Raw genomic sequence first — 12,236 nt, forward strand, 5'->3', positions numbered from 1 at the left:
CTCTTAAACAAATTGATACAGGAGACAGCTTCCTGAACATGACACCAGTAGCACAGTCACTGAGATTGGCAATACATAAATGGGACCTCTTCAAATTGAGAAGCTTCTGTAAGGCAAAGTACACAGTCAGCAAGACCAAATGGCAGTGCACAGACTGGGAAAAGTTCTTCACCAACCCCATATTTGACAGAAAGATGATCTCTACAATAGACAAATAACTCAAGAAACTAGTTACCAAAACAACAAATGAAGAGAGAATTCTCAATAGAGGAATCCAAAATGGCTGAAAGAGACTTAAGAAAGTGCTTAACAGTCTTAGCCATCAGGGAAATGCAAATCAAAACAACTGAGTTACCATATTATTCTTGTCAGAATGACTAAACTTAGAAACACCAATGGCAGCTTATGGTGGAAAGAATGTGAGGAAAGTGTAACATTCCTTCACTGCTGGCAGGAGTGCAAATATGTAAAGCCATTTTGGAGATCAGTATTGTGATTCTTCAGGAAAATCGAAATCAATTTACCACAAGCCCTGGCAATTCCACCCTTGCGCATATACACATCCATGTAACGGAGACATCTGATCATCTGTGTTCATGGCAGCATTATTTGAAATAGCAGGAATCTGGAAGCAACCTAGAAGCCCCTCATCTGAAAATTGATAAAGATGTTGTACATTTACACAATGGAATACTACTCTGCTGAAAAAAAACAAAATGGAATCTTGAAATTTGTAGGTACATGGATGGAACTTGAAGAAACCATCCTGATTGAGGTAACCCACTCATAAAAAGAGGAACATGGTATGTACTCACTTATATATGGAATTGAGACATAGAGCAAAGGATTGCCAGCATATAATTCTCACCGTGAGAGAAACTAGTATACAAGGAGGAACCAAAGACAATAATACAAGGTCCCTCACAGAAGGGGAAAGGACAGGATCTCCTGAGCATATTGGGAATGGGTGGGGTCAGTGAGTGTAGTGTCAGGAGAAAGAGAAGGGGAGGAGCGGAGCACATGTGGGACCAGGAAGATTAAATTGGGAGACTAATACATGAGAGAGAAAAAGAAAGATAATATAATAGAGGGAGCCATTATAAGTTTGAAGAGAAAACTGACTCTAGAGAAGTGTTCAGAGACCTACAAGGATAACCCCAATTATCAATCTGAGCAATCGTAGAAAGGCTACCTTAAATTCCCTTCCCTGATAATGAGATAGATAACTAATTTATATGCCATCATTAAGCCCCCATCTAGTAGCTGATGGAAATAGAAGCAGAAACCCACAGCTAAACACTGAGCTGAACTCTTGGAATCCAGTTGCAAAGAGGGATGAGTGATAAGAAAATTGGTCAAGACCAGGCTACTGAAACTAACAGATACAGCTAACCCAATCAAGGGTGAGCTCATGACCCCCAGAATGATAGCTGGGAAACCAGCATTGTACTAAATCATATCCCTGAACTTGGACCTCAGTTAGAAGGCTTGGGCAGTCTAAGGGACCTCTGACAGTTATACCAGGACGTGTCCGTGGTGTATAAAAGGACTTTGGGAGCACATTCCCCGTGGAGGAATACTCCTTTAGCCTAGAAGCAGGAGGGAAGTTCTAGATACTACTCCAAATGATTTGACAGATTTTGATGTCCCCTCTTGGATGGCATCATACTCCCTGTAGAGTTGGGGGGGGGCATGGGAAGTGAAGGTGTGAGCGGGCCATTAGGGAAGGAGGGAATGTGAACTAGGATCAAGTTTTATTATAGTAAGTCATTATGTTTGTTAGTAAGAGGGCCAATAACTATAACTATGGCTTGTGTTGTTTTGTTTGGTTTTTATGACAGTGTCTTATAACGTAGACCTGAAAATCACATTGTAAACCAGATTGGCCTCTAATTCACATAGATCCACCTGTGTTTGCTTCTTGAGTGCTTGAAGTAAAGGTGTGTAGACCCAATATTTTTAATTGGTAGTCAAAAATAATAAGAGAGTGAGCCCAATCCCCACAGAGAGATAGTCTCTTAGCCTAGACACATAGGGGAGGACCTAGGCCTTGTCCCAAATTATGTGACAGACTTTGATGATCCACCATTGAAGGCCTCGCCCTTTCTGTGTAGCAAAAGAAGGATGTGATGGGGTCTTGGGAAGATGGGATGGAGATGGAACTGGGATTGATATCTAAAATGATATTGTTTCTAATTTAAACTTTTAAAAAGGAAAAAAGTAACAAGAGAATAAATAATCACAGCACAAGCACTAGCACTAATCCTGCACTCCTTTTTTTTTTTTTTTTTTTTAACTAATGAGTAACAGGTAACTCATTGAACAGTTACTGTGTACCAGAACTGTTACTAGACTTTTCTGTGGTGAATTAAACTAGTAAACAGCCATACACAACTATTATTTCCATTGCATAAAAATGAAAACAAGGTACATAGAAAGCAATCATATACCATGAAAAAATAAGTCTCTCTGAGAAATGAAGCAACAAGGCATTTCATCACTGTGTGGACATCAGAGTATACTTAAACAAAGATGGCAAAGAATCAATGGGTGGTATTGTCCTATTTGTGGTTCATTTTGTACCAACATGTTATTATATGACACATGATTGTCACCAGAAGTGGGCTTTGGGAGCATATGGCCTCTTCCTGCGTCTAGTTTTATCCATCTTCTTCAACTTTAAGGGGGTTATGATCTCTCCTCTTCTTCCTCTAAGAACATGCTCCCAAACTCCCCTCACTATCATGGGCTCTCCCTTTGGAACTGTGCACCAAAATAAGTTCTCCCATCTACTAGTTGCCTTGACCTGAATAGTTTGGTATTTAGGGGTTTTTGTTTGTTTGTTTGTTTTCTTTTTTGCCATTGTATTTTATCACAGCAATAGAAAAGTAACTAATACAGCCTAAATGTTGAAATTTAAACTCTACTGATAGAACTTCAAAGAGAAATCTCATATATAAAGCAGTATACTAAACTCCTAGATTCAAATATTTCACTTCTTCCCAATATTAAACTTAAAGAGCTGAAGATAATGTACCAGTCATGAACAAAAAAAAAAAAAAAAAAAAAAAAAAAAAAACAAGAAAACAACATGAATGAAAATAGGCAATGTAGATAATAAGTTAACCAAAATTATAGCCTATAGAGGCAAGAAATTGTTCTGATATTTATACAGTTTTACCAAATTTCTATGTCCTACCCTGAAGAACAGCTTGTGGCATAATTCAGCTTGAGCTGTGAGTTGATTCAGAGCAGAATATATAATATAATACTATTAATAATAGACATACTCATTGGGCTTTTGGTCAACTTCTCACAAACTACAGAAACTTGGCAAAAGAGAATCTCAAGTGAGAAAATAACTTCCCAGGACATGCTTGAGGCAAGCCTATGGGCACGTTCTCCATGACTAATTGATGTAGGAGAGACTCCAACCAATGCAAGTGGTGCCACCCCTGGGTTATATAAGGAAGCTGATCAATCCATGGAAAGCAAGGCAGTAAACAGCCCTCCTCTATGGCCTCAATTTCAGTTGTGCCTATACTTTTCATTATGACCAGTGTGATCAGGACAGCAACAGAAAGTAAAGTAATACATGAAATCACAGTGTGAACACATACAAACAGAACACAATGCATATTTTCACCACTGTTTTGAAAATGGACAGAAAATGTGTTGCACCTTTGAATTTTTAAGCATTACGCATTAACTTCATTAACTCATTAACCATTAACTGGCAAATTAGCAAATAATGGGGTCACTGGTTCCTGGGGTAATACAGGAATGCTTCTCTGTTGATCTCTTTTCATGAAACATATCATGTAAAGAATACACAACTTTGAATCCTGTGTAAGTATTTTGTTTAAAACTCGCCATGGGACTTGAGAGATGGCTCACACCTAAGAGTGCACAAACTGCTCTGGCAGAGGACCCAAGTTCAGTAATCAGTACCCACATGGCAGCACACAAGCATTTGTAACTCAGTTTCAAGGGATCCAACGCATTCTTCGGGCCTTGTGCACAGATATACATACAGGATTTCTCACATACACATTAAATGAAAATAAATCTCCATGGGCAGGAGCAATAGTTCAGCCATTAAGAATAGCACATCCTGCTCTTGTAGAGGACCTGAGATCAATTCCCAAGACCTATATCCAGTGATTCATAACAGTATGTTATCTACAATTCCAGGGAGAGCCAACATTTCTGACTTCTACATGCACCAACATTTATGTTTACAGGTGCACACACATTATACATAATTTAAAAGAGAAAATCACTGTTTTGTTTCTTTGTTTTGCTTTGTTTGATAAGACGGGGTTTCTCTATGTAGCTTTGTAGACCAGGCTGGCCTCGAACTCACAGAGATTCAGCAGCCTCTGCCTCCTGAGTGCTGGGATTAAATGTGTGCACCATCCATGCCCAGCATAATAAATCATTTTTTAAAACTAAATAAAATCTACAATGGTGGGAAACACCTGTTCCAAGCACTTGGGAAGTGACAGCAGAAAGATCAGGAGTTAAGAGACAAAGCTGACTTTAATCAGGGTCAAGCCAGCATGGACTACATGAAAGAGTCTCGAACAAAATAATACACATCTTAGTTAACATAAGTTGTAGTTTTCCTAAAGTAAATTTCCAACCAACAGCACTGTAAGTTAAGACAAAACAAAGTTAATCTTATACATGGCATTTTCTCCACAAAGTATATTATGGCCTTCTTACCATCAAGAACACGTGACAGCAATGAAGCATATGCTTGGTTTCTATGTGAACAGGTACCTCACCAAATAAACATCACCAAATAATCAATTCTAAAAAGATGAGGTAGTCAGTGAAGACAATTGTTTACAGAATGAGAACTGAAAGAAGTTGCTGTGTTAGCCCTCAACCAGGAGTTCTCACACTAGGCCTCTCAGAATCTTCATCATTCTCAGTTTACCCATGAAAGGCCAGCAAATCTCTGGGGGGAAAAACAGGCTTTAAGGTTACAAACAAATTTAACAATGGACTTTATATCGCACACACACATACATAAATACATGCACATTTAAGTTATGAAGGAATAGGACAGGCAAGGGACTTCCAAAGGGCAATAAAAGTCAAAGTGTGCTTGGTTTTATAATGAAAACTCTAAATTATAATTCTTGTTAGGAAATAAGCAATTGCAAGATTGGTATCTCAAGGGTCATTTCTCTGCCTCTGGGCATGTCAGGGCAATGTCTCATATTGCCATCAATATTTAAATACACTGAGCACAATTTTATTTATTTATTTTCATTTTACATATTAATCCCTGTTCTCCCTCCCTCCCTGTTTCTCTCCCTTCATACACTCATGCCCCCCACCACACTCCTCTCCCACCCCCCCAGTCCACATGTAGGGTGATGTCTTTCAGGAGGGGTCATCAAAATCTGTCACATTATTTGGAGTAGGGACTAGGCCTTCTCTAATGTCTCTAGGTTAAGGGAGTATCCCTCCATGGTGGATGTGCACCCAAAGTCCTTTTATGTACCAGTTACATATACTGTTTCCACTGTCAGAGGTCCCTTATACTTCCCAGGCCTTCTGGCAGAGACCCATGTTTAGGGAGTCTGAGTCAGTCCAATGCTGGAATCCCAGCTCTCAGTCTGGGGGCCCAGGAGCTCCTCCTTTTTCAGGTCAGCTGTCTCAATGTGTATTTGTACCCTGGTCTTATCCTCTCTCTCTGCATCTGCATTCATGTTTTGCTCAATGGTTACTTGTGGGTGTCTGCTTCTGTTTCCATCTGCTGCTAGATGAGAGCTCTATGATTGTGGATAAAGCAGTCCTCAATCTTATCATCAGGGAAGGGCATTTATGGTAGCCCTTCCACTGTTGCTCAAATTGTTACTTGCAGTGAGCCTTGAAGGTCTCTGGACATTTCTCTAGGTTCATTTTTCTCTTCAAACATATAATTGCTCCCTCTATTGGGTTCCCTCTCTCTCTCTCTCTCTCTCTCTCTCTCTCTCTCTCTCTCTCTCTCTCTTCTCATCTATTCCTCCCCTGACTCAATCTTCCTAGGCCCACATGCTTTCCTCTCCTCCCCTTCTCTTCTTCCTAGCTCCCTCTCCACTCACTGCCCCACTACTCCCCATATGCTCAGGAGATCTTGTCCCTTTCCCCTTCTATGAGGGAACTTATATGAATCTCTTAGAATCCTCCTTGCATCTTAATTTTTTTGGCAGTGTTAATTATAGGCTGGTGATCATTTGCTCTGTCTAAAATACATATATGATTGAGTACATACAATTTTATTCTTTTTGTGACTGGGTTACCTCATTCAGGATGGTTTCTTCAAGGTCCATTCACTTGACTGCAAATTTCAAGATTCTATTATTTTCTTTTCCGGCAGAGTATTATTCCATTGTGTAAATGTGCCACATCTTCTTTTTCCATTCTTCAGTTGAAGGGCATCTTGGTTGCTTCCAGATTCTTGCTATTACAAACCATGCTGCCATGAACATAGTAGAACAGAAGTCTTTGTTGCATGGATGTGAATCATTTGGGTATATGCCTAAGATGGCTATTGCCAGAGCCTGTGGTAGACTGATTCCCATTTTCCTGAGGAATCGCCTTAATGATCTCCAAAATAACTGTACAACTTTGCACTCTCAACAACAGTGGAGGAGTGCTCCCCTTTCTTCACATCCTGTCCAGCTTAAGTTGTTCTTGGTGTTTCTAATTTTAGCCAATCTGGCAGCAGTAAGATGGTATCTCGTAATTCCTTTGATTTGCATTTTCCTGATAGCTAAGGATTATGAGTACTTTCTTTAGTGCCCTTCAGCCTTTTGAATTTCTCTATTGAGAGTTCTCTATTAAGTTCTGGACCCCATTTTAATAGGGTTATTTGGTATTTTCTTGACTAGTTTCTTGAGTTCTTTGTATATTTTGGAGATCATCCCTCTGTCAGATGTAGGATTGGTGAAGATATTTTCCCATTCTGTGGGCTGCCGTTTGGTCTTGTCAACTATGTCCTTTGCCTTATAGAAGCTTCTCAGTTTGGGGAGGTCCCATTTATTAATTGTACATCTCAGTGTCTGTTCTACTAGAGTTATGTTCAGGAAGCAGTCTTCTGTACCAGTTTGTTCAAAGGTACTTCCCACTTTCTCTTCTATGAGGTTCTATGAGTTTCAGTGTGGATGGATTTATGTTGAGGTCTTTGATACATTTGGACTTGAGTTTTGTGCATGGCGACAGACATGGGTCTATCTACAGTCTTCTACATACCCTTATCCAATTGTTGAAGATGCTGTCCTCGCACCATTGTATAATTTTACCTGTTTTGTCCTAAATCAGGTGTTCGTAGCTGTGTAGGTTAATGTCAGAATATTTGATTTAATTTCATTGGTGACATTGTGTATTTTTGTGCCAATACCAGGATGTTTTCAGGACTATAGGTCTGTTGTAGAGCTTAAAGTTGAGGATGGTGATGCCTCCTCGAGTTTCTTTATTGTACAGGATTGTTTTGGCTATCCTGTTTTTTTTTTTTTTTATTTTTCTGTATAAAGCTGATTATTATCCTTTCAAGGTCATTGAAGAATTGATTGAACACAAATATTGATTGGAAACCCACTATTTTCCTTTCAGTTTAGGCACTGGGAATATAAATAAAAGTACCATATTTCTTACAGGGTTTAAATTAATGTGAAGTGGAGCACATGATGTTTAGAGAACAAAACAAGTTGTGATGAGAAATAACGGAACAAAATAAGTGATATTGGTTCATTTAGGGTACCAAGAAAGCCTTCTTTAAGATGACAGTGGGACCCACATCTGAATGAAACAAAGATTTGAAAATGCAAGCACATAGAACACCACATAGTGATAAAAATAAAAAGAAGAAAAGAAAAAGCTGGAAAAATGAAAGACCTTACCATACAGATGTGCTGGCACAACAAAAATGAAGAAAGCCAATGGCAATAGATAGTAACAAAGAAAAGAGACATAGTATAGTCTATAGCTTCTCACAAGGTGGGTACGGTAAACTTGGCTCTGAGAATCTTGTATTAAGTCTGTTTAAAAGCATTTGGGGGGGTTCCAGGAAAGACTGTGACAGTACGCACAATTTATGTTATTGGAGTTATTCTGAGTTTACAGAGAAAAGACAGTGTAGGAAGTTGAGGTATAATGACATTCATAGTGCTACTGTTATGAACCAACTACTGCTAATGATGGCTTTAACCAGAGTTTTTGTAGATGATAAAAAGCCATCAGATTAAAGGTTAAGAAATTTGACAGAATTTGATGATAAGACAAACAAGTATGGGACACAAAAGGGGCACTGAAGGATGACTAGCAGCTGCCCTGTTCACAAAGACAATGATACTGCCATTTAGTAACTACAACAAGGAATATTAAGCAAGACTAACATGCACAGAAGAAAAGAGTCAGTTTTATTTACACCAGGAAGTTCCATCCAAAGACAGTACTCAGATTCCCAGACACTGTATGTCAGCATGAGTTTAAGGCAATGATCTGATAAATGTTACTAGATACTGAGAAAGGTAGCTTGGGAATTCCAACATATTTACATTTTGTTCATGAAGAAAAATGTTCAAGACAAAATAACATTCTTAAATATGAATGATGTAGCCAGGTAATGTAGGGCACTCCCTTAAAACTAGCAGTCAGGAAGCAAAGGCAGGTGGATGTCTCTTAGTTCAAGGCCAGCCTGGTCTACAGAGTGAGTTCCAGGATAGGCTGCAAAGCTACAAAGACAAATCCTGTCTTGAAAACACAAACACCAAATTAAAAAAAAAAAAGAAACAACATGAATGATTCTATGTAATTGATAACATCCAATAATCAATGTGTAAAGCCTCTAATACATAACATGCATTTAAAGACATTTCATTCACTGGAGTTACCAAACACCTCTCACCTGTGAAGCATCCTTTCATTGTCTTGGTACAGCTCCCTTATCACTGTGATTTTCCTTTGAAGCTTCTGTTTCTCGATTTCAAGTTGTGTATTACCTGACTGCAGAGACACTTGTTCAGTCTTGAGACTTCGCATATGCTCTAGACAAAGGTACAAAATCATAAAGAAACAAAATTAAAAGAATTTCATAAAATTAAAAACATATTAAAAACTTATTAAAGATACACAAAATTGGCCACATTCACTGTGACTTCAAAACCCACCTACTTTATAAAGATACACAGAGAAGCCTGTCTTGAAAACAAAAATCCTTAGTCACATGCCTAGTGCTTTTTAAATGTATATGGAATCACTCAGATAATATACAATTAAAAATATGTCTTAAATTTTTAGCGGCTAGAGAGGTTAAGGGTAGTGTTTGTTTTTCCAAAGGTCCCGAGTTCAGATCTCAGCAACTACATGGTGGCTCACACAATCTGTAATGGGGTCTGGTGCCCACATCTGGCTTGCAGCTGTGCATCCAGTCAGAACACTGTATACATAATAAATAAATAAATCTTAAAGAAAAAAAAGAATTGGACATGCCCAGGGACATACAGCTATAGACAATTACTATAGACAACAGTTCAGTTACTAGTACCATAATAATTCAGCCTTTTTCTTTTCAGTTGAAATTGTTCATGTGCTGTCATTCAAACTAGCTGATAATAAGTGTTCATTTCCACTTTCCTGAGAGACCAAATCTCAAACAAAATGAAGACTGGAAAGAATAATGACTTTGCCATTATTTCAACTGCTACACTACTGAATCACCCACAAAATTTGGGAGATAGCTCAGTCAGTAAGATACTGGCTAAACAAACATGAGGACCAAAGTTTGGGTCATGAGCACCCAAATAAGACCTGTCTGAGTGCTGGAAAGGAAAAAAAACAAGATCCCTAGGGCTCATTGATCAGCACAATCCAGGTTTAATGAGAGCTTTCTCAATGAGTAAGGGGGAAAGCTATTGAAGGTAAGCCTGAATATCTACCTTTGTCCTCTATATACATATGAATACAGACACACACAAAATGGATTATCAATTATAAGTGATTGTGAATTCTGTATGAACTAGCATACCACTATTTTTACACATCTCACTTTTCTTTCATTATGATTACTACAACTCTACACAGCTCTAATATTGAAATGAGAACCTCAATTCTGACCTGCTGTAAGATATCATTCCCAAAACATATGTGAACCAATCGAATACTTCAAAATGGCAGTTTCAAAATTATAACAAGGAAAAGTTTAATAACTATATGTAATGGGATGTTATTATTCTAAAATGCAAGCTAAATAAACATATGGACCAAAAGAAAAGTTTGTGTCAATACAGTAATAGCAAAGGGAACATGTACAGGAAATCATGAATAGGTGACTTCTGCAAAAATTGTAAAGCTATATCAGAAAAAAATGCCCATCCATGCTGTCTGCCAAATCTCACAAGTCACTTATCAAGAAATCAATGATCAATATAAGCTGTAATATAATAGAATCATACTAACGCAAAGAAGTCTTACAAAACAACACAAATTATTTTACCATTATACACTCAAGCTCTTTTTTTTCTAGTGTCTTACTTTATCTCATTTTAAAACTTTTAAAACTAAGTGTTTGGGAGACGTGGAAGGCAGGGGCTCAGAGGGAAGCAGACTGGGAAAAAGTAGAGCTCAATTAAAAAATTGTGTGTGTGTGTGTTTGTGTGTGTGTGTGTGTGTGTGTGTGTGTGTGTGTGTGTGTGTGTGTGTTCACCTGAGCCTGCATGCCCAGGTGGGCAAAGGTCAGAGGACAACTAGCAGGGGTCTGTTCTCTCTTTCCAGTGGAGACTGAATTCAGACCATTAGGCTCAGAAGAAGGGGCTTTTATGCACTGAACCCACACACTATAATAGGTCATTGTAAAGGCCAGGTGCAATAATTTTAAGCCTATATAAAGCAGACATGTGAGAAGCTGAGGTAGAAATGTGAAGACTTCAAGAAGCCTGAGGTTACATAGAAACATGCATTTAAAGGAAGAACACTATAAATTATTACCAAAAAGGCCAGATACTATGGGAGATGAGAGATGGTTAGAGAAAAATGCTCCCATATGGTACAAATTAATTATTGAAAAATTTTATGACGCATTAAGGAAAGAATGTTGGGGCTGGAGACATGGCTCAGCAGTGAAGAGCAATGAATGCTCTTCCAGAAAACCTTGGCTCAATTCCGATCATCCACAGGGCAGCTCAAAACTGTCTGTAACTTCAGTTCCAGGGGATCTGACACTCTCACACAGACATATATGTGAGCAAAATCCCAATAAAGTAAATAAATAAAAAACATTAAATAATTTTTTAAAACACCATGGAAAAAGAAAAGGTGGATTTGGAGGAATGCTCTACACACACAAGAGTTTCCAGTATTACTTGGTGGGGGGGAGGGAATTAAGATTGGCCAAGAGAAGGAGTAAACAATGGAATAACTGGTGAACTAATTGCTTGCTACACTGGTACTTCCGACTAAGATACATGTACGTTAATGTATGCCTCGATAAAGCTGCCTTGAGAACAGAGTGCCTATTCCTCTCTGTATCTTCCACGATGTTAATACCATTCATCTCAGATAGCAGCATTTTTTTTAATGAGACTAGTGTTTTTTCAGGTCTAATAACAATACAATTACTATAATCAATGAGTAGAGCAATTTAATCCAATGGTTCAATCTTTTTTAAGCACTTTTCTCATTCAAAGAATTAAAGGCCTTTGAGACACTTTTGGTCTTTTTCTCATCAGATCTCAACCCTGGTCTTGAAGGTTATAAAGAAGATAAAGTACACTGAAGCTGGCCTTCCAATGATGAAGTCTGGTATAGTGCATAGGTCCAGATTCAAATGGTTCTGACTATCGTTTGGAATACAGAATAAGTTAAGAATGAAAAGGAAGAAATGTGAAGTTCTGGGAAGCCATGGTAATGGTTGACTACATATTGACGTTTCTTGTACTCATTGAGAGGATTATTTTGTTGTTGTTGATTTCTGGTATGGTTATGTTCAGCTGTGTAATCAGTGAAGGGGCCTTGCCTGTGATCATACGCACATGTTTGAGGAGAAAAAAAGGGCAGAAAGCAAAGAAGGTCCCATAACCAACATATCATTCAAGTTTCAAAACCAAACATGGAAAGGGAAGACAATGCAGCAATATCAAAATTTTATTTTTAAAAAATGCAGCACAGCAAAAAGATCTCCTGGTTTGAGGCCTGCATGAGATTATAGTGAGTTCCAGAACAACCAAGAGAAACCCTGTCAC

At 38.3% G+C, this 12,236-nt stretch overlaps 1 non-coding gene across 1 annotated transcript; it reads left to right on the forward strand.

The window, feature by feature from the left end:
- The first annotated feature begins 11,698 nt into the window (after window positions 1-11,698).
- On the forward strand, window positions 11,699-11,827 carry LOC127215865 (small nucleolar RNA SNORA61). The gene has a single exon (XR_007833983.1). It is a non-coding gene; the product is annotated as a small nucleolar RNA SNORA61 (small nucleolar RNA).
- Window positions 11,828-12,236: the final 409 nt, after the last annotated feature.

The sequence above is a fragment of the Phodopus roborovskii genome, unplaced genomic scaffold (genome assembly GCF_943737965.1).
Source record: "Phodopus roborovskii unplaced genomic scaffold, PHOROB, whole genome shotgun sequence".
Taxonomy (NCBI): Eukaryota; Metazoa; Chordata; class Mammalia; order Rodentia; family Cricetidae; genus Phodopus; species Phodopus roborovskii.